This window comes from Neomonachus schauinslandi, chromosome 14 (assembly GCF_002201575.2).
Source record: "Neomonachus schauinslandi chromosome 14, ASM220157v2, whole genome shotgun sequence".
In the NCBI taxonomy this organism is placed as follows: domain Eukaryota; kingdom Metazoa; phylum Chordata; class Mammalia; order Carnivora; family Phocidae; genus Neomonachus; species Neomonachus schauinslandi.
Genome location: NC_058416.1, coordinates 83763831 through 83790359, shown reverse-complemented (window position 1 = coordinate 83790359; position 26529 = coordinate 83763831). Strand labels below are relative to the sequence as shown.

Here is a 26529-nt window from a genome sequence, read left to right as displayed (position 1 = left end):
GGGTAGACCCGCCATTTGAAAGCTGCCTTTCTTGTGTGTGGCGCCCTCATACTGGAGGGCAGGATTGGATCCGCGGAGATCCTGACTGGAGCAAGAGAGCGTTCTTCAGGGGAAGTTTGGGGGTATCTCTTTGCTTTATCCAGTGTGTCATCCCTGGGCTCCCATGAGCGTGGTGTAAATAAAACCCAGCTGGCCGGCAGGTCCCTAGGTCAGCACCCATCGTGCAGGGTGAGCTGCAGGCTTGGGGTATGAGGCTTGGGACCCTGCATCCCCTCACCATCCGGGGCGGCCAGCGGGTGGCCCAGCAGGCGAGGTACCGTCTGGCTGGATGGAGAGCCAAAGAGGTAATGCTAATGTCTTTTAAAATTAGAATGAAAATGTTTATTGCAGAGAGCAGAACCTGCGTCAGCGCAGAGTCCTGTGGGAAGGGGACTGCTTTATCGCAGCCTTTCGGTTTTATTTTTGCACATTCGCTTTTTATTTGCTGGTGGTGCTGTTTGACAGGCCCTTAGAGTGGGCTCGGCTGCCAGGCCGGGGCTGGAAGGACAGCACCGCCACCTGTGTCTGGACGGTCCTGCCCAGGGTGAGTGCCAGGGCCTGCCTTTGGTTAGGAGATCTTGGGGGTGTGAGAGCAGGAGGCTGTGACTTTATGTGTGTGTGTGTGTGTCCATGTGTCCGTGTGGGCATCCAGCCCGGTGTGTATACATGGGTGGCTCCCTGGGTGTTTTTCGCTGTGTGCATCGTGGCTCTGGGGGGTTGTCCGCGTGCAAGACCAAGTGTGGATCTTTGTGCGCATATGTTCTTGAGTTGTGTGTGTCTGTGTGTGTTCGGGAGGTAGCCATGGGTGTGGCTGGGTACGGGTCTGGGCATGTTTCTCTGGGACTCTGCATGTCTTTTTCTGTGTGTGGATGTGTGTGAGCATCTTGGGGAGGCACATGTGTGTGTGACCATGGGTCCATATGCCCATGTGTGTGTGGGTGTGCCCATGAGCATGAGGGAAAGTGCGTGTACATGTGAGTATGTGAGAATGTATTTGAACATGTGGACATGTGTGGGAGAGTGTATCACATGGGGGAGCATGTTGTGTGCGTGTGCACATTGCATGTGAGAGCATGTCGTGTGTGAGCGCACATTGTGTGTGAGAGTGTGAGCCAGGCTATGTGTGGGTATACACATGTGAGAGAGTGTGTGAGAGCGTGTGTCGTGAGCACGTTGCACGTGAGAGCATGTATGGTGCTCTCCTGTCCTCTTGCATACGGAGCCTGCAGCAGAGCCGTCCTTGGGTCAGAGCCTGTCGGGAACCTCCCTGGTTTGAGAACACAGCCTTGCAGCACTGGCGACAGGCACCCAGGCTCCCCGCTGCCTTCAGCTTGGGTCAGAGATCAGGAAACACAGATGCCTCTGGGGTTCGTGGCATTTTTAACCCACCCTGCTCTAGCTGAGATTTTAACAAGCTTTACCTTTGCAGCTTGGGCCATACAGCAAATGTGTGGGTTTTTTTGTTTTTTTTTTGTTTTGTTTTTTTTAAAGATTTTATTTATTTATTTGAGAGAGAGAGAGAATGAGAGACAGAGAGCATGAGAGGGAGGAGGGTCAGAGGGAGAAGCAGACTCCCTGCCGAGCAGTGAGCCCGATGCGGGACTCGATCCCGGCACTCCAGGATCATGACCTGAGCCGAAGGCAGTCGCTTAACCAACTGAGCCACCCAGGCGCCCCACAAATTTGTGTTTTATTTGTGGAAGGGATGCTGCTTTCTAAATATAAAGTTATTTTATGGTACAGAATGTGCTTTTTCCAAGCACACCTGCACTCAACAATGGGAGCCTCCACTAGACAGTTGCTGATCTGCCCCAGGCCTGGTTTCCCTGAGCTGGGTGGTGGGGGCTCTGGCCACAGCCCTATAGATGGTCAGGGCTCCCCAAGATGGCCACACTGCAGCAGCCCTGAACCCTCCCCGCCCATGTGGTACAGCCAGCCACAGTCATTTCTCTAGGGCAGAAAACCCATGCCCTGCAGGGAACCTGGTGGCTGTTGGGCTTTTCCATGAGGCCAGGGGAACCTCTTTTCAGTCCCCGTCCCCATCTGACTCACCTCCCCATCTTTGGGATTTGTTTTTTGTGGTATCACTCTCTGCAAGATGAGGTGGCTGGTGTGGAGGAGTCAGATTTTACAGAGTAGAAACCAGGTGCTGTGCCAAATTTAATGTGATCGGGAACCGGTTCTGAATGCAGATCTGAAGCCTGGCTTCAAATGCTTTGTGGCCTTGAGCATGTTGCTCAGCTTCTCTGAGCTTCAGTCTTCTTGTCTGCAAAATGGGAAGCATGAAAGTGGCAGCCTCAAGGCTGTCTCTCACTTGTTACCTCAGGGCCTTTCTTGAACACGGCAGATTTGTGTGGGCTGAACAGCCTGGGTTCGGTGTATCTTACCTGTGTGTGATCATAGACAAGCCATTTTGTCTGTGCCTCAGTCTGCTTATCTGTAAAATTGGGCTAATAATAGTGCCTGCTGCATGGGATGTTGTGAGGGTTAAATTCCTTACCTTACGTAAAGGTTAGTGCTGTAGAGCCTGAGCTATTGTTATTTCTGGAATGCCTGAGTCCAGATTAAAACATCCCGTCAGCATACAATAGCATCATTTTTTTTTTTTTTTAACACAACTTGTAACCTACTCTTTCTGCAGTCTTGCCCACTCTATGTTGTCAGGCAGCTGCTGTGTGCCAGGCACCCAGCTGGGAGTGCCAGGGAGAACATGGCATGGGTTCTAGGGTGCGTGTCCTGCGTGGGTGGGCTGGGCCACATGCTATGCTCATCTTTCCTCCAGTGATTTGGCAAGCAGGTACAGACTTGGGTTAAGTCACTCTGGGCAGGAGCCAGGCGGCAAGAGAGCCACCTGGCAGTTCTCCCTGCCAGGGTGGATCCAGCAGGCTGTAGGCACCCAAAACTGTTTTGTGCACTTGTCAAAAGGCGACTGGCATTTGAGCATCCGTGGCAGACAGCGGAGGGAGAGCCGCGTATGGAAGGGAATTTCCACTGAGCCTGGCCCCACATGGTGCCCTGAGCCCACCTGCCTTAAACCATGTCAAACACGCTGAGGATGAAATACCCAGTCTAGCCGGTAGAGCCCTTCACACGGGCAAGGCCACGTGCTAAAACACTTTGCGTGCATTATCTCATCTAGCCTTTGTAGAAACCCCTTGAAGTCGGTTCTGCTTATCCCTACATTAATAAAGGAGAAAGCTGAGGTTTGGAGGTGTTTTGGAATCTTCCAGATCTGGATAGAAATCCTGCTTCCTCCAGTTTCTGGGTGACTTTGGGCCACTTACTTAACCTCTCTGAGTAAGTTCCCCATTGCTTAGGGTTGTAGCAAGGATTCAATGAAACAGTATAGCTAAAACATTTAGCCTGGCATTTGGTGTGGTAAATGATTTCTTTTAAAAAACTGTTGTAATTATTACAATTTTATCTTTTTGCAAGGCATTCCTTGCCAGTATAATAGAAATATTGACAAAATTCAACCTTGATGCCCTGATGTCTATGGGACAGGGTGGGGGGGGGATTATTTTTAGTTTTAGTTTAAAACGTTTTATTATTATCAACAGATAAGTTTGTGAGTTTCCTGCCTACAGGAGCTACTACTCTTATCTTAAGGGTTTTATTAGCTTGTGGGGGTGGAGCCTCTTCTATATCATGGAAAAGAAATTCTGCTGGGTTTTTGCCCCTGTGCCCAGTCCTATAACCAGACTCATTGGAGCAAACGGTCTGCTGTGTAGTTGTTGCTCAACACATGCTTGTTGGATGAGCAGGTGGATTATGCTCCTGAGCTTACTGCAGCTAAGGGGGGAGATTGGATTCAGGCACAATCTGGTAGCTTCCCACGGAAGGAGGGGGCCTGATCTGGACATCCCTCCTCCAGCAATGAACACTTTGCAGAGCTGTGGGTGCCTGGAACATCTCCTAGAGTTAATCACCTAACTGTGATTGTGATGGCCAGAGGTAGAGGAGCTGGCAGAAAATTGAGACATTATCACGTAAGTCCAAGACGAGGGGTTGGATTTGAGGCGGTGAATGTGACCTCGACAGACAGGTGGTGCACTGACTGTGGGGGAGACGTCATTCATTCATTCAATGAATATTTTTGTGCTCAGTGCCAGGATGCCTGGAGACACCTTGTGGGACCAAGTGAAAGGGAAGAACTGATGCATGAATCTCGAATGGACTTTTCAGGGACGGTGTCACAGTGAGGGAGAATCGGGGGCACTCTCCACTATCATGGGTAGGATTCTTGTGATTGTGTGTGAGAAAAACTCACCTGGAAACAGCTTAAACAAAAAAGGATTTTTATTGGCCATATGACCTGAAAGTTTCAAGTCACTAGCTTCAGGCATGGCTGTATCCAGCTGCTCAAATAATGTTCTCTCATCCTGTTCATCTCCTGGTTCAGCTTTCCTCCGTGTGGGTGTGATTTGTTCTCAGCCAGGGTTTTCTTCTGGCAGCTGTGTTTCACCAGCGTGGCAACTCCCAGGGAAAGAAAGCACCTCTTTCCCAGTAGCTCTAGCAAAAGCCCCAGGATCCATTGTACTTGGACCACCTTAGGTCCATGCCCCTGCCCAAGCTGTTCTGGCCACTGAGAGTGTTCTTCTCCTCTCTTTCACCTATCTCAAACCTCCCTGCCCTTGAAATCCTGCTTGAGATCCATAGCTGCCACCTTTTCTTTTTGCCCTTACCGTCTTTTGTATTTTTTCTCTTTCTTAGGGCATCTTTTTTCTTGCTTTTTATCTAATTCAGCTATGTCCTACCTGCACTGTGTTCATATCAGGCCAGGGTCCCTAGCAGACCAGAGTTTCATTTCTTGCCTTTCTTTCCCCTCTCCCACCCCATACCTAATATAAAAGATATGGTAGGTACCTAATAAGTGCTTATTGATGGACTTGGGGCATTAAGGAGTATTTAATTTAGAAGCCAAATCCCAGGATGTCTCATGGGGGTCGTGGGTCAATAGGGTCCAGAGGGAACCCCAGGAATTGTCTTGCTGAACGCATCCATTTATGGTTGGGTCCGAAGCCTAGACCTCACCCAGACCAGTTGGGGAGGTGGGAAAGGGGGAAGGAGCCCAATTCAGAGGCCAGGCTCTCCCGAGGCCAGGCTCTCCCAGGTTCAAATCCCAGCTCTGTGCCCTGTGGCTGTGTGTTTGGGGCAAGTTGCTTCACCTCTCTGTGCTACCAGTTCCTCATCTGTAAAATAAGATAATTCACATAATGTGTTTAGGAAAGGACCCAGCCCACAGTGAGTGCTCATCGACTCAACCATTATCGGTACTGGTACCATTACTGCTGTGCTGTTTTCAGAGTCACAATAGACAGGGGGATTATAAACTCAATAGCTATTTAACAGGAGGAACCTGCAGCCCAGTGAGCTTCAGAGACCCCCCCCAAGATTACAGAGCACCAAGTGTCAGAGGGGCCCCTGCCCCATTTACCTTAACTTCTACTTCAGCCCTTGCTCTTCACCTGGACTGTCCACCTGAGCTTGCAGCCCGCTGTGGCCCTCCGAGAATGTCAGTGCTTCTTCACAAGGAAGGACGGGAGTGTGGGGGCCATGTGGTTCGCGCAGAGGATGAATGGGACTTCAGCCTTGGTGTTCTCTTGAAACACTGTGTTTCTCCTGGCCAGGTTTCCACTGCCATGTCTTGTGGCCAGCTCTCCTCTAAGTAGCTACCTTTGGCCAGTCAGCCCTGTAAGCAGCTCCTCACTGCCCCCACAATAGACCCGGGAGCCACATCAAGGGCCGAGCAGTCCCTGCACCGAGAAGGACCTGCTGCCCCCGCGCGCTGCGCTGTGCCCTTCTGTGTAAAGATGCATCGTCTGCTCTTCTCCCTGGGCAGTCTTATTTCTTTCCTCTGCCTCAGAAATATTTGGGGGTGATTAAAAGGAAATGTTCTTTTAACTATAATGAAATGGGGTTTGGGGGTTTTGGAATAATCGGCTGTGGCCTCAGGGGCTGATGCTGGTTGATTTGATAACCGAGTTGATAGGCAACAAGTATTGATCTCTCTCCTCCTCTTCCCAGGAAGGTGACTCAGCGAAGGGGAGATGTTTTGAAATTCAGGAGAGGGCCGCTGTGGGAAGCCAGAAGGCTGTGTGCCTGCGTGTGTATGCTCGCTTGTGCACGGCTCTGCTTCTCCCTCCACGGCCCGTTACTCAGGGCCTCCGGGAAATGGGGCATGCAGCCTCCCACCTGCATGGAAGAGAGGAAGGGCTTTGGAGCCACGAAGACCCAAGGCTGAAGTCCGCCTCTGTTGCCTCCTGGCTGGGTGACCTTGCACAAATGGCTTCCCCTCTTTGTTGACTCAGTTTTCTTGTCTGTAAGGTGAAGAGAACAATGATGCCTGCTGTGGGGAGTTGTCCAGAAGACTGAGAATTTCTCTTGGTGGTAATTAATGGCAACTCCTCTTACAGTGATGATACTAGCAACTAATAATTGGTATCACTTGCTGATACAGAAGCAAGGTGCCATGGGAGCACCAGGGAGGGGGTGATGGATTTTGATGGAGCAAATCCTGCAAGCCTTCTCGTGGAAGGCAAGGGCCTTGAATGACAACACTTCTGATGTGATAGAAAGGGGAGAGTGAACAACACTTCTGTATCAGGAATTGGTAGGCCCAAAGGTAGGGAGGTATGGAAGCATCTGGTGAGATGGGGGACCAGCTGTTGTCCAGTATGGCCCAGAGAGGGGAGGGGGACAGGGAAGGGCAGGGATGTGGTAGAAGAGTTATTCCAGCAAGTCAGGTGAAATGGGTAATGGATGAGCTCAGTGTATCACATTTGTTCCTTCTGAAATTCAGAAGCAGTGATAATAAGTAACACCCCTTCTTTTGGTTGAGGTCTAATTATGTGCCAGGCATTGTGCTGTGTTGACTTACACCATCTCATTGAATCTGCACCTTATCTTCATTTTACAGAGCAGGAAACTGAGACCCTTTGTAACATCTGTAGCTTCTGGTGACAGTCACCCTGTCCCTTGAATCAAGGCCTGGTGTGACCAGGCAGTCTTCCAGCTCTGTGGCCAGCCTGCAGACCCCTCACACAGCGCACCCACCAGATGTGGGTTGTTTGAGTCCTTGGGCCGCCTAAGTTTCTTCTCTGTAGGAACTTTTTTTTGACATCTGACGGGGGCACATATATCCTTCCTCAAGATTCCCTGCCTAATTCAGTCAGGCAAAGATGTCATGTAGACATCACAATTCTTTTCTCCGTGTTCCCCACTGAGTTCTTTTGTTGCCTCTGGGAGTTCTCGATGGAAGGAGCATGTACTATCTGTCAGACACCTGTTCTACGGGCTTGACACTTTCCAGCCACAACCCCTGTGAGCCTCACAGCATTGACCCATTTCACATATGGGGAAACTGAGGCGGGGAGCAGTTCTGTACTTGCCCGCATAGTCTCTGAGGAAGTGGCTATGCTGGGATCTGAACCCAGGGCTCTCTAACTTCAAAACACCCTCTTTTATTAGCAAATGGGGAAACTGAGGCCCAGAAAAGGATTGGGACTTGCTTGCTTTTCAGAGGTAGAACTTAATCCATACCTGCAACCATTGGTTACCTCATGGCTTGGTGAGGGAGCGGGTTCAGTTGGTTGTAAACCCGGGAAACAAATAGAGGCAAATAGAAAATCAAGTATGACTAAGTGCCATGCAGTGGCACAGCCGACGGGCAAGCTGTCCGTGGTCCCTGTTTCAGGACAGGCTTGAGTGTCAGAAGCAGGCAGCCCTCAGCTTATGAGGTCATATTCATGTCAGTTTCTTTGGTGTTTGAAACATGAGCACAGTAACCCTGTTGGGGGGGGGATGTTTCCATGCCTGTCCACCTGAGCTGGAGTAAACCAGGGGAGGGGAATGTACTGGAGGGTACCGAGAAGGAGGTTGGTGTGAGGTCTAAGGAGGCCCAGGAATTATCTAAAACTTGGCAGCTGTTGTAGAAATGTCTCCTACCTCATGGGACAGCGGGACCTACACAGGGCTGGATATCAGGGGACTGGGTTCTATCAGTGCTCGAAGGCCAGTCACTTCCTCCTGCCTTTTGACCCTCATTCCTTCTTTAAAACGGATGATGAGGGGCGCCTGGGTGGCTCAGTCGTTAAGCGTCTGCCTTCGGCTCAGGTCGTGATCCCAGGGTCCTGGGATCGAGCCCCGCATCGGGCTCCCTGCTCTGCGGGAAGCCTGCTTCTCCCTCTCCCACTCCGCCTGCTTGTGTTGCCTCTCTCGCTGTGTCTCTCTCTGTCAAACAAATAAATAAAATCTTTAAAAAAAAAAAATTAAAAAAAAATAAATAAATAAAACGGATGATGACAGAGGCTTCTGTGTATTTAGGCAAACACATTGCCTGCCTGTTTGGCCAGGCTTAAAGAGAAAGAGTTCTGGGATCACTTAGCATGCTTGCTGTGGGTGCTGGAGGTAGTGGTGGTGTGAATGCCATGCATCCATTTATTCATTCAGTGGGTACTTTTTGAAAGCCAACTGTGTGACAGGCACTGGAGACAGAGCAGGAAACAAAGCCGACATGGGCTCTGTCCCGTGGAGATTTCGGTCTGATGGACACAGAACAAAGGCGTGTGTTGGGATCACCACTGGGTTCTCAACATCTATTGTTTACCTAGCACACCTGTGCCCTCAGATATTTACCGACTGGACAAATGAATGAATGAGCCAAATGCAGAGGAACATGTGATTAAAAAGAGTAATAAAAACTGCATAGGAACAGGAGGGGATGGTGAAGGGAATACAGTGATCCCCTCTGATAAGAAAGTGCCCTAGGTGCAGAGGGCCCACAGGCTAGGGAGAGAGAATACATTCAGCAAAGAAGCCAGAGTGAATTTATAATTCTCAGTGTTGCAAAATAAGAGTGTTGTGAAATGCTGTCTAGAGGGAACCTCTTGAGGTAAGGCAGTTAGGGAAGGCTTCACACATAATATATTTAAACATTTTATTATTTAACTTTGCCTTTTGAAATAGTTTCCAAAGTATTTACAAAAAGTTGCAAAAATAGTACAAAGAATTCCCTATATTCCCTTTACCCAGATTCCCTAAATGTTAGCATTCAACAAGACCACAGAACAGTCAGGATATTAACACTGACACCACACTATGATCTTGCGTACAGATTTTACCCAAATTTTGTCAGTTGCCTATTGATGTCTTTTTGTGGTCCAGGGTCCATGCATTGCATTAGTTGTCATGTCCCTTTAGTCTCCTTTAATCTGGAACAGATTAAAGCGCATGTACCTAAATTGATCCAATCAGTGAATCCTGGGACGTTTGCTAAAACTACTGGGAAAGAGGTACTTTCTTTCCCTGGGAGTTGCCAAGCTGGTGAAACAGAGCTGCCAGAGGAAAACCCTGGCTGAGAACAAAGCCACCCACACACAGGAAAGCTGAGCCAGGAGATGAGGAGTGTGAGATTAACATCCATTTGAGCAGCTGGGTACAGCCATGCCTGAAGCCAGATGACCTGGAACTTTCAGGTCATGTGAGCCAGTAAAAATCCTTTTTTTGTTTAAGCTGTTAATATTTATTGGATTCATTTATTCAATGACTGTCTCTGCACTCAGTGCTGGGATACAGGCAGATGCCTTGTAGGACCAAGTGAAAAGGAGAACTGTTTGATATGTGAATCTCAAGTAGACTTTTTAGGGACTGTGTCACAGTGAGGGAGAATCTGAGGCCACTCTCTAATGGGCAGCGCTCTTGTGGTTGCACGACCTTGACACTTTTTGATGAGAACTGGCCGTTTATTATTTGTAGAATATCCTTTGGTTTGTGAATGTAGGATGTTTACTCATTTTTGGCAGAAATACCACCAGAGTGATATTGTGTCCTTCTCAGTACATCCTATCAGGAGGCACATGATATCCATTTGTCCCATTACAAGTGATGTTAACTTGGTCACTTGTTTAAGGTGAGGTTGGCTGGGAATCTCCACTGTGAAGTTATTATTTTCCCCTTCATTATTAATAAGTATCTTGGGGGAAACATTTTGAGACAATGTAAATACTCGGTTACTCATTGTTCTTTTGCCCACTAATTTTAGCATATGTTGTTGCTTCTTGCCTGAAACAATTACTGCTGTGGTGTTTGCCAAATGGTGATTTTCTCTTTCCATCATTACTTTTGAATTTATTAGTTGAAGCGCTTTACCTTCTTGCTCCTTTGTTTATCCAGTTATTTATTTCTATCACTAGGGACTCATGGATTCATATTTTATTCTGTGTCCTCCTCCCTCTCTGTCCCCTCTCTCCTCCCCTGATCTCTGCCCTGTCTTTCTGTCCTAGCCTCCTGCTCTCCCTCTTTGTTTTCCTCTTTTTTTCTAGCCAGGCTATTTGTCCCACAGTTTCCTTCCACTGGCTCTGGCTGAACATGTACCTGTGGTATCATTTAACACTCTCCTCCATCGCCTGGGTCTCCTGTGAACTGGCAGTAGCCCCGAGGCTTGATCAGATACCAGTTCCATATTTTTGGCAAGACCACATCACGGGTGGCAGTGTGCCCTATTGTCAGGAGGCACACGAGGTCTGGCTGTCGCCCTTTCTTTGACATTGAGATTGATCAGTGGGTTCAGGAGCTGTCAGCCTAATCCATGCATTGTCAAGTTCCCTATCAGCTCTTCACCCACTGGGTTTCATGCCCACTGATAATCATTGCCCAGGTCCATTAATTCATTAAAGGTTGCAAAATGTTCATACACTGACTCTGTCCCTCTCTTTCTTAGCTGGAAGATGTCTCTACAGAGAAACCACCCCTCATCAATTATTTGCTGAATGAAAGTGTGCCCAGGAAAGGGAAAATAAATGTTTAATTCTTTCCCTTTATTTGCCAGTTTTCAAAATAAAGAGTTGGTTCCCTGGCATCCCCCAAAAGGGGCCAATGAGAGGGGGTTTTTTTGTTTGCTTGTTTTTAAAATATTATAAACCCACGGGTGCAAGCATAATTGAAGTGTCTTCATCCACCTAAGTTCTTATCCTTATTCATGCCCTCTGATGGGACACAGGTGCATGGGGCCTCTGCAAGTCAGCTTCTGAATCCTTTGGACTCCTCTAGTGGTCTTGGACAGCCTCCTTGCCTTCCAGGAAGGAAACATTTCCTTGTATATTTCCCACTTCAGCTGTGGACTCAGCTATAGGAGTCCTGGATCCTTTTACTGGGAAATGGTATTTAGAGATCACATTCTGGGTGCTGAATGAATGAATACACAAAGTATCTTGAACTAGGGGCCTTTTCAGTGTCCACAGTGGATGAGATGGTAGGGAAGGGGCAAGACAATGGCTTTAAACTTGGATGTCATCTCTTTCCCAACCCTGTCCCAGGTAAATGACTCACTAGGAGCCTCTTATTCACTTTTACTCCTTTCCCCCAGTGTCTTCAGTTAGAAAATGTGGGTGGGTCTCGCCAGCCTCCAACACATCCCCTCCTTGGGATTGCCATTTTCTTGGGGAAGGTCTTTGAAGTCAGAGAACCTCTAGAAGGCTGAGGCCCCCTGCTGTCCCTGGATCCCTGTTTGCCTCCTGCCATGCTTTAATACTCAGTGTGATATGACTTAGCAAAGGAGGGTTGTCACTGCTCTTTGCATCTTTGGGAGGTGGGGGGCGGGCAAGAAGAGTTCACCGAGGAACCATCAAATACAGACCAGACAAATGACAGATAATATCCCTTCACCAGAACAACTTAAAAATTAATATGGGCCTCTGAGTGTTATCCCCGCCTTTATCTGAGCAGCCTGAATGTCTGTGTTTGAGATTAAAACTCACATTTCATTTTTATATGCTGTGCTTAATCCAATAATGATTTCATGTTACAAACAGCAATAATATCTTTCAGCATAGTTAATCAGAATAGACTTAATGCTGTCACTATTTATTAACCTTTGTTGAAAAGCAAGAAGTTTCTCTCTAATCTATGATTGTTGGTCTTGTCAGGCTCTATCAAGTGAAAAAACAGTTTTGGCATTCATTAAAACGGTGCGAATACTGAAATGACAATTGGAGCCGGATGGTATTTGGTGCATGAAATCTTTGTTACGTTCCCCAGGATAACTGAGAAGGCTGGGGAGGCACAAAGGTGGGAACCCACACATTCAAAAGACCGAGTGTTTCATCCGTGAGTTCCTCTTGGATAAGGAAACTGTTCATGTGAATTGGGAGAGTGGGGTAGAGGATGGGCTGGGCTACAGGTGAGGGGAGGATTTGGGCCTGTTGATGCCTCTCACCAAAGAACTCATCATTAGTTCAGGGCAGTGGCTTTGAACTTGGATCCCAGACACCTCATCACTTTCCCAGCCCTGTCCCAGGTTAATGACCTAGTGGGAACTCTTTATTCACTTTTACTCCGTTCTCCCAACTTCTTCTTCATTTGAAAGAAAACAAGGGTGGGTCTCCCCCAACTCCAAGGCCCACATTGAGTTGGAGTCCCAGTTGAGGGAGTCCATTGAAACAGTATAGCCATCAGATGTCAGTATGGCCTTCAGATTTCTACTTCACTGGAGTCCTTTTGGCAAGAGATCTCAATCGGGAGTCCTCAAACTTTGGTGTGCACAAGACTCTCCTGGAGAGCTTCTCTGATTCCTGGGGAATCATAGGCCTGGAGTGCCCTGGGATTTAGCATGTATACAAAGTTCCCTGGTGATGCTGATGCCATTGGTCCAGGGACCACCCTTTGAATAGCACCGAGGGCTTCATCTTTTAGGGTTTTCTGAACCATGCCAGGATATGATCACTGGGTCAGTGACCTGATCACCTGAGCTGGTGGCCTTATGGGAAGGTTTTGTCTGAGTGCTATGGTGATTCTTGGAATGGCAGGGCTGGATGTCTTAGCTTACAGGAGGCAAGCAAAAGGCATTCTTACTCTCCCAACAGAGATGACAGTGGTCTTTCCTGATTGTTACTTCTCTGAAACAGACAACTTGAACCAATGCTTCTCAAACTTTAATATGAACATGGATCACCTCCAGATCTTGTTTAAATACAGATTCTAATTCACTAGGACTTGGGTGGGGTCTGAGAGTCTGCATTTCTGGCAGACTCCCAGGTGATGCTGAGCTACCTTCATGGGCCACACTTTGCATATCAAGGCTCCACTGAATAGCAAGAAAACCCAGTAATATGGTTGGCCAATTCCTGTGCCTTCCTGGACTTGAATTACAGATTCAGAGCCTTGCTAAATCTGCCAAGGATTTTAATTTTTATTTATTTATTTTATTAAAGATTTTTAAAGATTTTTATTTATTAGAGAGAGAGCAGGTGCATGGGGGACACAGGCAGGTGGGGGGCGGGGAGAAGGGGAGGGACAAGGAGACTTCCAGCTGAGCAACGAGTGCAGAGCACCAAGTCCCATATGGGGCTCGATCCCATGACTCCAAGAAGATCATGACCCCAGCTGAAACCAAGAGTCAGATGCCCAACCAACTGAGTCACCCAGGTGCCCCTGCCAAGGATTTTAAAAGAGAATTTAACTTAAAAAAAAAAAAAGTTTTCAACTTGCTGGAGCTTCTTCCAAAGGAAAATGGCTCTCCCCAGGGGCTTCCTTTTTTCTTTTTCTCCTCGAAGGACCCTCAGACATCTTTCCTAGGAAGTCCCTATTGGGTCTTTACCTTCCAAAGGTGATTCAGAGAAAAATCTAATCCAGCAAAGGGGTCCTGGTGCTGGAAGGCGTGGAAGAATATTCCACTAAGCAAATACAGTGATTGTTCAGGATTGGGTGGGGGTAGCCGAGATCGGTGGCCAATTGATCTCTCCTCTCATAAGAAAGAGTCCACTTGGGCATCCATCAAGCAGCGCGATGAGTTTTTGCCCATGTAAACGGGGAGGTGAGCAGGTGCTGTTAATTATTTAGGAAGAATTAAGCAGTCTGGGTGGGTGGGTTTTATGCTCTGTTTGGTAATAAAGGTTGCTGCAGAAAGGAATTTTAAAATTCAGTATTCTCATTTGCCTCATCTTGCAAAGAAGCCGAGCCTCGGTTTGACTGGTGGGAGCATCTGGAATTAATGAACCAGCCTCTTACAGTGCAGAAATCAATGTTTGCTGCATTAATTGCACGATGCTGAAGCCCCACTTTTTATTTCTGACTCGCAGAGCCATGGCCTAAGAAATCTGTCTTAAGTGGTGTTCTGGGGCTTCGCTGTTGCCTTTATCTGTCTGGGTGTGGGGAAGGAACTGCTTCTTCACTGTAGATTGTAACACAGGGAGACGTGGGGACATGGGAAACTTAGGACAAGCTGTGTGCTTTGGAGGCTCCAAAGGGGCAAAACTTAAGGATCGGTTCCCTCTTGAGTAGCTGAACCCTGTCCAGACTTCCATCTCCTGAGAGGTTCCAGCTTGTCGTTTTCTTTAGGTTAAATAAGGCTTATTAAGAAAGTCTGTGTTTTTCAACTGGACAAATGTCCCTTGCCTCTCTTGCTTTTCCCACGTATTAACCCTTTGGAATGTACACACCTTGACCCAAGATGTAGTTTGGGCACTGCTTCGGGCAGACTACCCAAGGAGGTGGCATTTAAGCCATGTTTGGAAGGAACAAATACTAGCTTGCCAGGGACGGAGGGAGGGACAGATGTAAGGACAGTCCAGGCAGAGGGAACAACATGAACAAAGGCCCTGAGGAAGAGAGGTCCTGGACTAGAGCCCTGAAGATCCTGCTAGCTAGAGTGGAGGAAGAAGCCAGGGAGCATGGATGGGTAGAGAAGGGCTGGGAAGGAGCCTGGGAAGGTGTTTTGAGGCCTTGAACGTCTGGCTAAGAACTTCTAATTCCCTCTAGTAGTAGTGGGGAACGTGGCAAAATGCTTAAGTAGGAGATGAGATGACCGGTGAAGTTTTATTTTTAATTTACGTACAGTAATTTTTTGTTTTGTTTTAGTATACAGTCCTCTGAGCTCTGACCACAATCAGAATATGGAACCGATTCATCACCCCCCAAAATTCCCTTATGCTGCTCCCTTATATTCAAACTCTTTACCCACCCTTTACACTTGGCAGCACTGCTCTGTTCTCTGTCTCTGTAGCTTGCCCTTTTCAGAATGTCATATAAATGGAATGATGCGGGATACATAGATATAGATACAGATATAGACATAAAACTACATACATTTTTTTAAATCTACATTCTTTCATTTACTGCATTGTGTTTGAGATTTCTCCATGTAGTTTTGTGCCTCAGAACTTTGTTCCTTTCCATTGCTGAGTTGTACTCCATTGTATGGTTCTATCACAGTTTTTATTCATTTACCTGTTGGAGGATGTTTGAGTTGTTTGCAGTTTCTGGCAGTTATGAGTAAAGCTGCTATAAACATTTGCATGCAGCTTTTTGTGTGAGTATAATTTATATCTCTCTAGGGTAAATACGTAGGGGTGGGATTGCTGGCTGATTTGATAAAGTTTATATTTAACTTTTTAAGAAGCTGCCAAATTTTTTTCTAAAGTGGCTGTACCATTTTGCATTCCTACCAGTAATGTATAAGAGTTCCAGTTGTTCCACATGCTCATCAACAGTTGGTATATCAGGGTTTTGTTTTTTTTTCTTTTTCAATTTTAGCCATTCCAATAGGTGTGTCGTATTTCATTGTGGTTTTAATTTGCATTTCTCTGATGGTTAATGATGTTGAGCATCTTTTCATGTCTTACTTGCTATGTGTATATCTGTTTGGGTCACGTGTCTAGTCAGATATTTTGCCCATTTCTTAATTGGGTTGTTTTCTTATTGTTGAGTTTTGAGAGTTCTCTATATTTTCTGGAAGTAAGTCCTTTGTCAGATACATGATTTGCAGATATTTTCTCCCAGCCTGCAGCTTGTCTTTTCATTTCTAAAAGTGCAGGTTTTTTTATAAAGATCACTGTAGCAGGTGGTGTTTCTAACTCTGCCACTTTCTTCCTCACTCACCACATGCCAGCCTTGCTGGCCTTCTTTTGGTCCCCTCCACGCCCAAGAAAATCAAACTCTTTCCTTCTCCAGGGTCCCTGCTGTTTGCTCTTTCTGGAATATTCTTTCCCCTGTGTCCTACGAAATCATGAATCTATTCTTGTATATTTTCTTTTAGAAGCTTTGTTGTTTTAGTATCTATGTTTAGATCTCTGATTCATCTCAAATTAATTTTTTTATATGGTGTGAGGTTGTATGGTGTGAGATTTGAGGGTCATTTTTCCCCCCATGTGGATATCCTGTTGTTCCAGCACCACTGTTTAAAAGAATTTCGTTTTCCCTTTAGATTGCTTTGGTGCCTTTTTTTCAAAAATCAAATGAGCATCTATGTGTGGGTCTGTTTCTGGGTTCTTTATTCTGTTGAATTGATCAATATGTCTATCCTTACAGCAATACTATATTGATTATATCTTCACAGTAAGTTTTGAAGTCAGATAGCTTGTCCTCCAACCTTGTTTTTCTGTTTCAAGATTTCTTTGGATATTCTGTGTCCTTTGAATTTTCATATAAATTTTAGAATTGGCTTGTCAGTTATTACAAAAACAAAAATCTCTTAGGACTTTGATTAGGACTGCATTGAATCTGTAGATCAATTTAGAGAGAATAAAATTTCTAAACAATGCTGAGTCTTCTGATCCATGAACATGGTATGTCTTCATTTTCTTTCTCCTGCTCTTCCTCTTGCTTACTTCTGTTCCTTTTTCAGGTGCCATCTCCTGAAGGAGGTCTTTGTTGCCTCCTGATTAGATGATATAGCTCCTGTTTTACACTCTGGTGCTCCCTCTCTTTCTGCTTGGCACTGGTCACAATGGTAATATTATTTGCATGATTATCTGTTTTATGTCTGTCTCCCGCCTCTAGATGATAAGCTCCATAAAGGCAGGGATCAGGTCTGTCTTGTTCACAGACTGGCACACGGTTAAGTTTTCAATAAAGATTTACAAATGAACAAATGCCTTCCTGCTCTTATGACATACATTTCAGGTCATTGACTATTGTCATTCACAATTTGATGCACACCTTGGTCTCTGTTTGCTAATAGAGAAACCAAGGCCTAACCCTCCAAACCCTTTATAGGCCTTCTGCCTAACTCTTAGTTCCTGCTGACATGCAGTATATGTTGAGAACTTCTGTTTACTTGACAGGTAGATATGTGTAATTATGATTTTTTAAAAATGAAAATTTCAGGTAATGATTATTATACAGAGGATTAATTTGTTTGGGGGGAAAAAAGGTGTTGCTTTCACTGCATTAGTTGGAGCATTTGAAAAACCAGTGGCAGAATCTTGATTGAATTAGACTGTGCTCATAATTAGGAAATGCCAAGGCCTGCACAACGTTGAGAAGTGGTGAAAACAAAGTGATGAAATTAAGAACCTCTTTTTTTTTTTTTTTTGTAATGCTTAAGAAGTTGGCAGTTGAAGGGCTTTGTGTTGTTAACTAATTGGTTTGTGGACATCATTTGGATATATAGATTTCATTCTGCATTTTGATTGTAAGTCGATATATAGGCCCTGGTGTTAATTAAATCCCTGGGGTAAGCATTTCTAATGAAGACTTTAGGAAGAACTTTCTGAGAAGGAGGGAAATTGTTCAGACAAGTGGCCAAGGCATATTGTAGAATGTCAGTGATTCAGAGCAAGATGAGAAAGAGAGAGAGATGCAAGAATGTATAGACTTCTCTGCAGGAAGAGATCAGAGATACAGTGTACTCTGAATTAGATCTAGAGGTAGTTAATTCAAACAAAACAAAAACTTGATTGGAATTTTTTGGGCGCTTGATGATGAAGTGCAGTGGAAATAATCCAACTTTATCATAATCAGAGATCATAATTTCCTCCAGTGGTAATAGCTTGTGTTTTAGATAATACACTCTCTCATTTTAGTTGCACAACAGCCTGGAAATGTAAGAGTAAATTTGATCCTTGTTATTATTCCCATATCATAGATCAGCAAACTGAGGTTCAGAAAACTGATGTGATTGGCTTGAGATTACAGATCTAGCAAGTGGCAGATTCAAATGTAGGTTTTGGACAGTTAATACCAGACCTTATTCCCTGTATCTTGCCAGTGAGCCAGTACTAGTTAAAGTTTCCTGTTAAAGGCATTTGGTCCAGGTTGAGGATAGGATAAGAGTTTTGGGGTGACATTTGTAGTTTTGGAGACTCTGGAGATGTTCTTAATAGTAATGAATGCTGTTTATTTAGCCATGTATCAGTCAGTATAGGCTATATTATATTGCAGTAACAAAAGACAAATTTCAATGGCTTAACACAGCAAAGGCATATTTCTTGCTTACCTGACATGTCCAAGGTTTCATATCCATTATGGGTGGGCAGTGGGCTCTGCTCATCACAGTTATTCAAGGACTCAGGCTAATGGACGGCTCTAGAGCTTCTTGTGGCAACAATAAAATGCTCGATTCTGGAAGTGACACATCACCTCTGCTTTCAACTCATTGGCCAAAACTAGTCACATGACCTTACTCAGGCACAAGTAGTCAATAAGTGCAATACTACCTTGTGCACAGAAGTATTAATGACTGACATAGCCCCCAGTGAAGAAGTAGTTCATCTAATCCTATACAAACATGTAAGATAATCATGAGAGCTAAAGTTTATTATTTACCATGTGCCATATATTGTTTATCTAGAAAAGAACATTTAGCCCCTACATCAGGTAGACACTATAATTATCTCCATTTTACAGATGAGGAAACAGAAGTTCAGAGAGGTAAGTTACTTGTTCAAGGTCACAAAGTAGGAAGTGGCAGAGCCAGTATTTGAACCCAAGCTGTCTTGGCTGCAGAGCCCGTATTATCATAACCCCATTTAAAAGGTGAGAAATCAGAGGCTCAGGAAATGAACCAACGTGCCAAGGTCATCCTGTCAGGAAGCAACCACAGTTCCTTTACCTTACTATGTTTGCCATCTGAATTCTGTTAGTAACTACCAGCTATCTCTCCCGTGGTTATTTTCCTGTATGGACAACTCCAAACTCTCTCTTGGCCTTGTGAGTCCCTGAAGTGACTATTGTGCTAGTCACCATGAAAGCCAAATGTTAAATTTCCAGGACTTTTGCAAGACATTATTAAAAGTAAAGTTACACGAACTTACTGTGGTTAAATAAATTATATTTATTTCAAACCAAGGTAATAATATTCAAAACTCCTCACTGCCTAATTACTTTACTATTATATGCTCTTAAGATTACTTACATCTATCACATCTGTATAAAGAAATACTATATAATGATGTGCTACTCTACATCTCTTCCTAGCTCTGCATTCAGTGATGTCCAGTTGGTAGATCGAAGTTGTCCATAGTGGGAGTATTTATACCACAGAAATGAGCAAGCACTAGCAATCAGGGCTTTTTTTTTTTTTTTTTCCCTCCAATTGTTAAACATTTACTAGCACACCACTGCCTGCACCCTGCCTGCTTTCACCATTGAGTAACAACATCTGTGTCAGTCCAGGACCTGCTGGCCCTCCCAGTGGCCCTGGGTCCAGGGGCAGGCCAGCTTCCATGAGGCCGCTGCATTGGACTAACAGTCTGCATTCACCCTTGAAAATTTAATGCAAGGCTGATGCCCCTCTGTTCAAGCTACTGGTTCTTAACCTTGGCTATCCATTGGAATTACCTAAGAGAGCTTTAAAAAATACAGATTTGGGGGGGCACCTGGGCGCTCAGTCAGTTAAGCATCTGACTCTTGGATTCAGCTCAGGTCGTGATCTCAGGGTCCTGGGATCGGGCCCACATCAGGCTCTGTGCTTGGTGCGGAGTCTGCTTGTCCTTCTCCCTCCCCCAGCTCACGCACTCTCTGTCTCTCTCAAATAAATAATAAATAAAATCTTAAAAAAAAAAAAAACGGAAAACACAGATTTTCTGCAAGACCCACCACCAGGGTATCTAATTTAATTGGACTGGTGTGTGGCCTGGGCATGAGGATTTTTTAAAGCTTTCCAGTTAAAGCCAGAGATTTATAGCTCTAAGTAAACCCAATGTGTGAAAAACCTGGGCCATCAAAGAAAACCTGGGGGATTGGTGATTTCATTCTAGAAAGCTTTCTTTCTTTCTTTTTTTTTTTTATTTTCCTAACAATATTCTGTGAAGAACACTACAGGGCAGGAGATGGCAAACTTTGTCTTTAGAAAGCCAGATAGTAAGTATTTTTCACTTTGTGGGCTATATGGTCTGTGTCACAGAATTCACCTCTGCACTAGTGTGAAAGCAGCCATAGATAAGATGTTAACATGATAAGATGATAACATGCCTGTATGCTAATAAAACTTTATTTACAAAATGAGATAAGCCAGACTATGTGCCATAGTTCTCCAGCCACTATCTGATATGGTATTACTTTGAATGGTGGCCATGCCTGTGCAAAGAGTTCTTAAAATCTATGCATACAGTCACCTTGAATGTTCATCCCATTAAGTTGACAGGTTGAGTACTCCTCCGATCCCCTAAAATTCTTTAAACAGTTTTAGCTGTTTTCACTTGTCTGATAGGCAAAAATCTACCATTGCCAGACGGTTCTTTTAAGGTGAGGATCCCTTCTGTCTTGTTCTCCCAGTGTAGTCTTGACCCTTGGGCCGCATTTAACAAATACTTGTTGGATGAACACATTGATCAAATGACTAACATTTAGTATATTTTTGCAAAAACCTGTGGAGAAATTCAAATGTCGACAAAAAGAGAAAATAGTGTGGGAAATCTGCACACACCCATCTCTGCAAGTCCAACACTGCATTGAAGTTGCTTGCTTGGTTGTGCTTCTCTAAATTCCATAAGGACTGGGATCACGTCCATTAGCCTGTACTCTGCTATATGCCCCAGTGCTTGAACAGGGTCGGGCATGTAGTAGGTGCGCTCAGTGAACATTGTTGGATAAATGAAAGAATGAATGAATAACAAGCTGGTGCATTTAGATGTGATTTATAGACTTCTAGCAGGTTCACTAGCAATTGCATAGACTTGGCAATATTGTGGGTTAAATCATGATTCCTTCCATTTAAAACCACAAGTTGTCATAGTTCTGCATCTGCAGGGGATATCAAAATCCCTGGAGATCTTCTTAACCCTGTGGTTCCCTGACCCCACTGCAAGGTGTTGGGTTGTTGACAAGACAGGCATATGGGGAAGCCTGGTGGAATCTAGCACATGAAGAAGAATCTAGCTTCCTCCCACCCCAGCACTGCCCAGTGCTCCTTTGATACTTTACTGTGCTTGTGAGGAAGGGAGTGACCACAAAAAATCAGGTCTAATTTAAACCCCTTTAAAAGTTACCAGGCTGCTGGAGATTAGTTTAGAGAAAATATATCGGGGGTCTGCTTTGATTTGCAATTTAAGATAAATGTAGGAAACGTGTTTTTGCTTCCTAGGAGAGGATTATGTTGCTTTGCAAGTTGGGTCTTTGTCACTTTTGATTTTAGAACACTTGCTCGTGCTTCCAGTAATGAGCCAAAACCAAACCACACTGAGACCAGCCCAGGAGGTCCTGCTGTCTCAGAAACCCAAAGTATTCTTGTTTCCACTGAACTCCTATGTCTGGATTCCCGCCTATCGCCCACCAGACTTTTAAGGGCTCTGCTCTTGGGTTGCATCAACACTGGCGGTTTATTTCAGACATAAACACATCTTGTTAAACAACATAAACAAATCTTGTTAAAATTGTTAAAAAAGGGGGGGGGGGGCGCCTGGATGGTCAGTCGGTTAAGCGTCTGCCTTCAGCTCAGGTCATGATCCTGGGGTCCTGGGATGGAGCGCCGCATTGGGCTCCCTGCTCAGCAGGGAGTCTGCTTCTCCCTCTGACCCCTTACCCCACTCTCTGCTCGTGCTCTCTCTCTCTCTCAATAAATAAAATATTTAAAAATAAATAAATAAATAATAAAATTGTTTTAAAACCCCCTAACTTAGTACCTTATATTTTGGGGTGAATTGTTCTTTACCATATTGATTCAATGTGGATGGTAGCCTGTGCTCAAGTAACTATTGTAAATCACCCAGTAGTTCTCAACCAGGGTAGCAGTGAACTTGGTCAGATTTCAGATTTAGTAAACATGATCATGGAGCTTAAAATGGAAGGCAGAGAATGAAATAAATATATTTCCTATATACAGTTCCTTCATACTTTCCTTATTGACTAATTGGTCTGATAAGAGAGGCATGGTTTTAAGAAAATTTTTCCAATTGTAAAACATCTGTATAAGTTATAATCCATGGTTGCTTTAATGAGAGGTGTCGTTATAGGTATGAATCAGACACCCCTTGAATGGTGGAGCATTTAGGGTGAGGTCTTGCCTTCCCAACTTCTTAGGTTTACTCTTCACATGACTCTGGCAGTGAACCCCTTCCACTGATATTTAAAATATATGTGCTCTTTCTAGGTGCTATATGTACCTTGAAAACAAATCACTCCTGGGTGAGTAAATCACATTTCTGCAGCTAATATCAGAACACCATCCTCCATCCTGCATGCAGTCCCCTGCTGGAAGTTTCTGGTTGGACTGCCTGAGTGCTGTGTGCTCTAAATATAGCCATTTAAAAAGAAGATTATGGCCCGTCCACTTGGGACTGCTAAAAAGCCTTTCACGATAACTCTTGAAAGCCCGATGCCTTTAATCCTTAACTTTAATTTAAAGAAATCTCAACTCATATTCCATTTTCCACATTCTCTGGCTGCCCCCACCCTTGTCCTCCTCTACAAATCTGTTGATTTCTTCCCCCTTCTGTTAGTGAAGAATAAGACTCTTAAGAGTATAGTAGTTTCTGGAGCAAGGGTAAGCTAAGCTGTTTTAATTTCTTGCAAGGATGTGTTTATAGAATAAAATCAAGTCAACACTCAAGAGTATATACACCCCTTTACAGAGATGGGGAGAATTAATCAGGCCTGAAAGTTCGGAATATAAAAAGGGGGGGGTAGGAAGGATGTTTCATCAAACTGAACTGCTCTGGGAGATGCAAAGATAAAAGGATTTCCCTCTCCAAGTGCCTTAAATATTGGCAGGCAGTGGGGTCAAGATTTTTTCTTTTGTTGTTATGGAAAGCCATACAGATAATTAATGCTGTTGAAAGAAGATTGTTCTGTTGGCGTCTGTGAGGCTGGCCCCCCAGTCTGGGATCTTCTGGAAAGAAACAAGTCAGGGAAAAAAGTTATGTACCGGGGGAGATCTTGCCAATTTACACCAGCAATAAATAATGTCCGAAGAGCAAACAGCCACTGGCTAGTTCCTCGTGACTGCAGATATTTGATAGGGGGACACAAGTTAATGCAAGCAGTAAACTTTAAATGGAATAGAGGACCCATCTACCCACCCCCACCCCATTCTGTCCCAGACTTGTTCTTTTAAACAATAATTATTAAAGAAAGGAAGTTGCGACAGAAGCCCAGGAAAGTTATGCATCAGCTTTGATATTTACAGTTTTTATTTCTTCCTCGATGGACGGTCTTTGCTTTAATTTAATGGGCAGGAAATGTTTGATCCCTTCCTTAGATGTCAGATGCAGCCACGGGGTCTGGGAGTCCTGACCAGCCCTGCTGGGCCCTCAGGAACCTTCTGTGCCTCTGGCTGACCCAGTCCTGGAGGAACTGAGGGAAACTTAACTTCAGAGTAATAACGGGAATAATTAATATTCGCTCACCACATAGGATGTGCCAGATCTTGTGCACTGTGTATACATTAGCTCCCTTAATCCTCATAAAACCCTTGGAGGGTGGTGCTATTTTTGGTCCCATTTTATACATAAGGAAACTGAGGCTCAGAAGGGTGAAGCTCACAGCTAGCAAATTCAGAACTGGGATTTGAACCTTGGCAGTCTGGCTCCTGTTGACACTTTTTAATTGAAGCAACGTTCATATAACATAAAATTAACGATTTTAAAGTGAACAATTCAGTGGTATTTAGTACATTCACAATATTATACAACCACCCCTTCTATTTAGTTCCAAAACCTTTTTATCACCCACAACAGGAAACCCCGTACCCATCAGGAGTCACGCTCCATTTTCCCCTCCTTCCAGTTGTTTTGGAAGGGAGCGATGTTGCTGTGTGGTGGGGCACTTCTAGCTTTAGTCCTGGATGCAGGAAACATCCATCCATTCATTCATTCATTCATTCATTCATTCAACGAATTCACTCATACAGCAAATATATTTTGAGCACTAGCTTTATGGCAGACACTGTGCCAGACACTGGAGGCACATTGGTGAACACACTCATGGTCCCTGCCTTTTGAGTCTCATAGTCTAGAGATGGAGGGGACATGTGAAGCAGAAACTGCAAATTCAAATTCCTCCGAGTGTCCAGTAGGTAGGATTAATGAAAGAAGAGGAGCAGATGTGAGACTATAGGGAGTGGTAGAGACTGTAGCTAATTAATTAGAGAGTGGATACCTAGGCTAATGGCTCTAACTAATGATTGCCAGGTGGGAATGCAAGCACAGTGTGGTCAGATCTCCCTATTTTTAAAGGAAACTGGAAATCTGGATCTTTGAATAAAATCCTTGACATTTAAGATACAGCAGAAACTAAACAAAACACATTTACAAAGGCCAAATGGGCCACCAGGTTATAAACTGTATTAGTCAGGGTTCTCCAGAGAAACAGAATGTGTATGTGTGTATGTGTGTGTAGTGTGTGTGTGTAAAGACATTTATTATAAGGAATTGGCTCACACCATGATGATGGCTGAGAAGTCCCAAGATCTGCAGATGGCAAGCAGGAGACCCGGGAGATCCATCGGTGTAATTCCAATCGAAATCCAAAGGCCTGAGAACCAGAAGAGCCAATGGTTTAAGTTCTAGTCTGTAAGCCAACAGGCTCAAGACCCAAAAAGAGCCAGTGTTTCAGTCTGAATCTGAAGGCAGGAAAAAAGCCAGTGTCCTAGTACAAGTCAGGCAGGGGGAATTCCCCCTTACTAGCCAGAGGGTCAGCCTATTGTTCTATTCAGCCTTTCAACTGATTAGACAAGGCCCACCCATCCAGGGGAAGGCAGTCTGCCTCACTCAGTCTACCAATTCAAATGTTAATCTTATCCAAAAACACCCTCACAGACATAACCAGAATAGTGTTTGACTGAATATCTGGTCAAGCTGACGCATAAGATTAACCATCATAAGTCTACCCCTTGTCACCATATACATCTCCTTAAATGATATTTAATTTCCAAATAGAGACAATAACAAGGTCATAATCCCACATAACAAGATACAGCTATCCTATGTACAACCGAAAATGCACTAACCCCTTCACCAAAACAGGAGGTAAAGTCCTAGATGAGGTTTACTCCTCTCTTGTTCTGGGCCCCACTCAAAACCAGCAGCTTTTCAGGTCACTTGGTAAATTGGCCCAAGTGACATGCCCAAATGAGGAATATGTTGCCTCCAGAATCTAAAGAGGTCCACTAGAGATTGTGCCTTTTTATTTAGCTGTAAGAAAGGGCCAAAAACAACAATTATCCTTCATCTTAGACAAGATATGTCAACATGCCCCACACTCCTGGACTCCTAGAAATTTCACTGAGTAAGAAGACCCCTGGATTTTTGTCAGATTTATTTTCCACCCTCTGACACAGAAGTCTTACCAATAAATCTACAGTATTGCTACTTCTTGCTCGCTAGGTCCAGTCAGCATAATGCCATCAATGTAATGGACCCGTGTGACATCTTATGCAAGTTTCCTGCAAACCAAATTATGACATACTCCTGGAGAGTTGATATGCCTCTGAGGTAGGACAGTGAAGGTGTATTGCTTACCTTTCCAGCTGAAAGCTAACTGCTTCTGGTGGGCCTTATTTATAGGTATGGAGAAAAAAGCATTTCGCAGATCAATAGTTGCATACCAGGTACCAGGGGATGTGTTAATTTGCTCAAATGGTGAAACCACATCTGGTACAGCAGCTGCAATTGGGAGTCACTGCTTGATTAAGCTTACAGTAATCCACTAACCTTCTCCAAGATCCATCTGCCTTCTGCACAGGCCGAATAGCCCAATCGAATGGGGATGTGGTGGGAATCACCACCCTGCATCTTTCGAGTCCTTGATGATGGCACTAATCTTGGCAATCCTGTCCCGAAAGCTCTGTTGCTTTGGATTTGTGATTTTCCTAGGAGAGGCAGTTCTAGTGGCTTCCACTTGGCCTTTCCCACCATCATTGCCCTCACTCCATAGGTCAGGGAGCCAGTGTGGGGACTCTGCCAGCTCCTGAGTACATCTGTTCCAACTCTGTGTTTCAGGACTGGGGAAATAACCACAAGATGGGTTCGGGAACCCACTGGGCTCACTGTGAGACAGGCCTGAGCTAAAATTCCATCCATCACCAGACCTCCATAAGCCCCTACTCTGGGTGAACTACAGTGACATTTTGGGTCTCCTGGAATTAGTGTCAGTTCAGAGCTAGTAACCGGTAGTCCCCAAAAAGTCTGACTATTTTCTTTTCCCCAGTGTAGAGTCACCCTGGTAAAAAGGCCAAAGGGTCCCTTTGGGGAAAGCTGTGAGAAAGATTTCACAATATACATTTTCCATAGTATACCAGAGTCCTTCCTCGAGGGGACTTGGCCTCCCTTCCATTCAGGA

The 26529-nt window shown here is 44.8% G+C and overlaps 1 protein-coding gene across 1 annotated transcript in view; it reads left to right on the top strand.

Moving 5' to 3' along the window:
* Positions 1–393: 393 nt before the first annotated feature.
* The window catches only part of CUX2 (cut like homeobox 2), a 200838-nt gene continuing 174702 nt past the window's right edge, over positions 394–26529 (top strand). Inside the window, exon 1 of the mRNA XM_044921106.1 lies at positions 394–583. The gene's annotated coding sequence lies outside the window, so the exon portion shown is untranslated. The remainder of the gene's footprint in view (positions 584–26529) is intronic.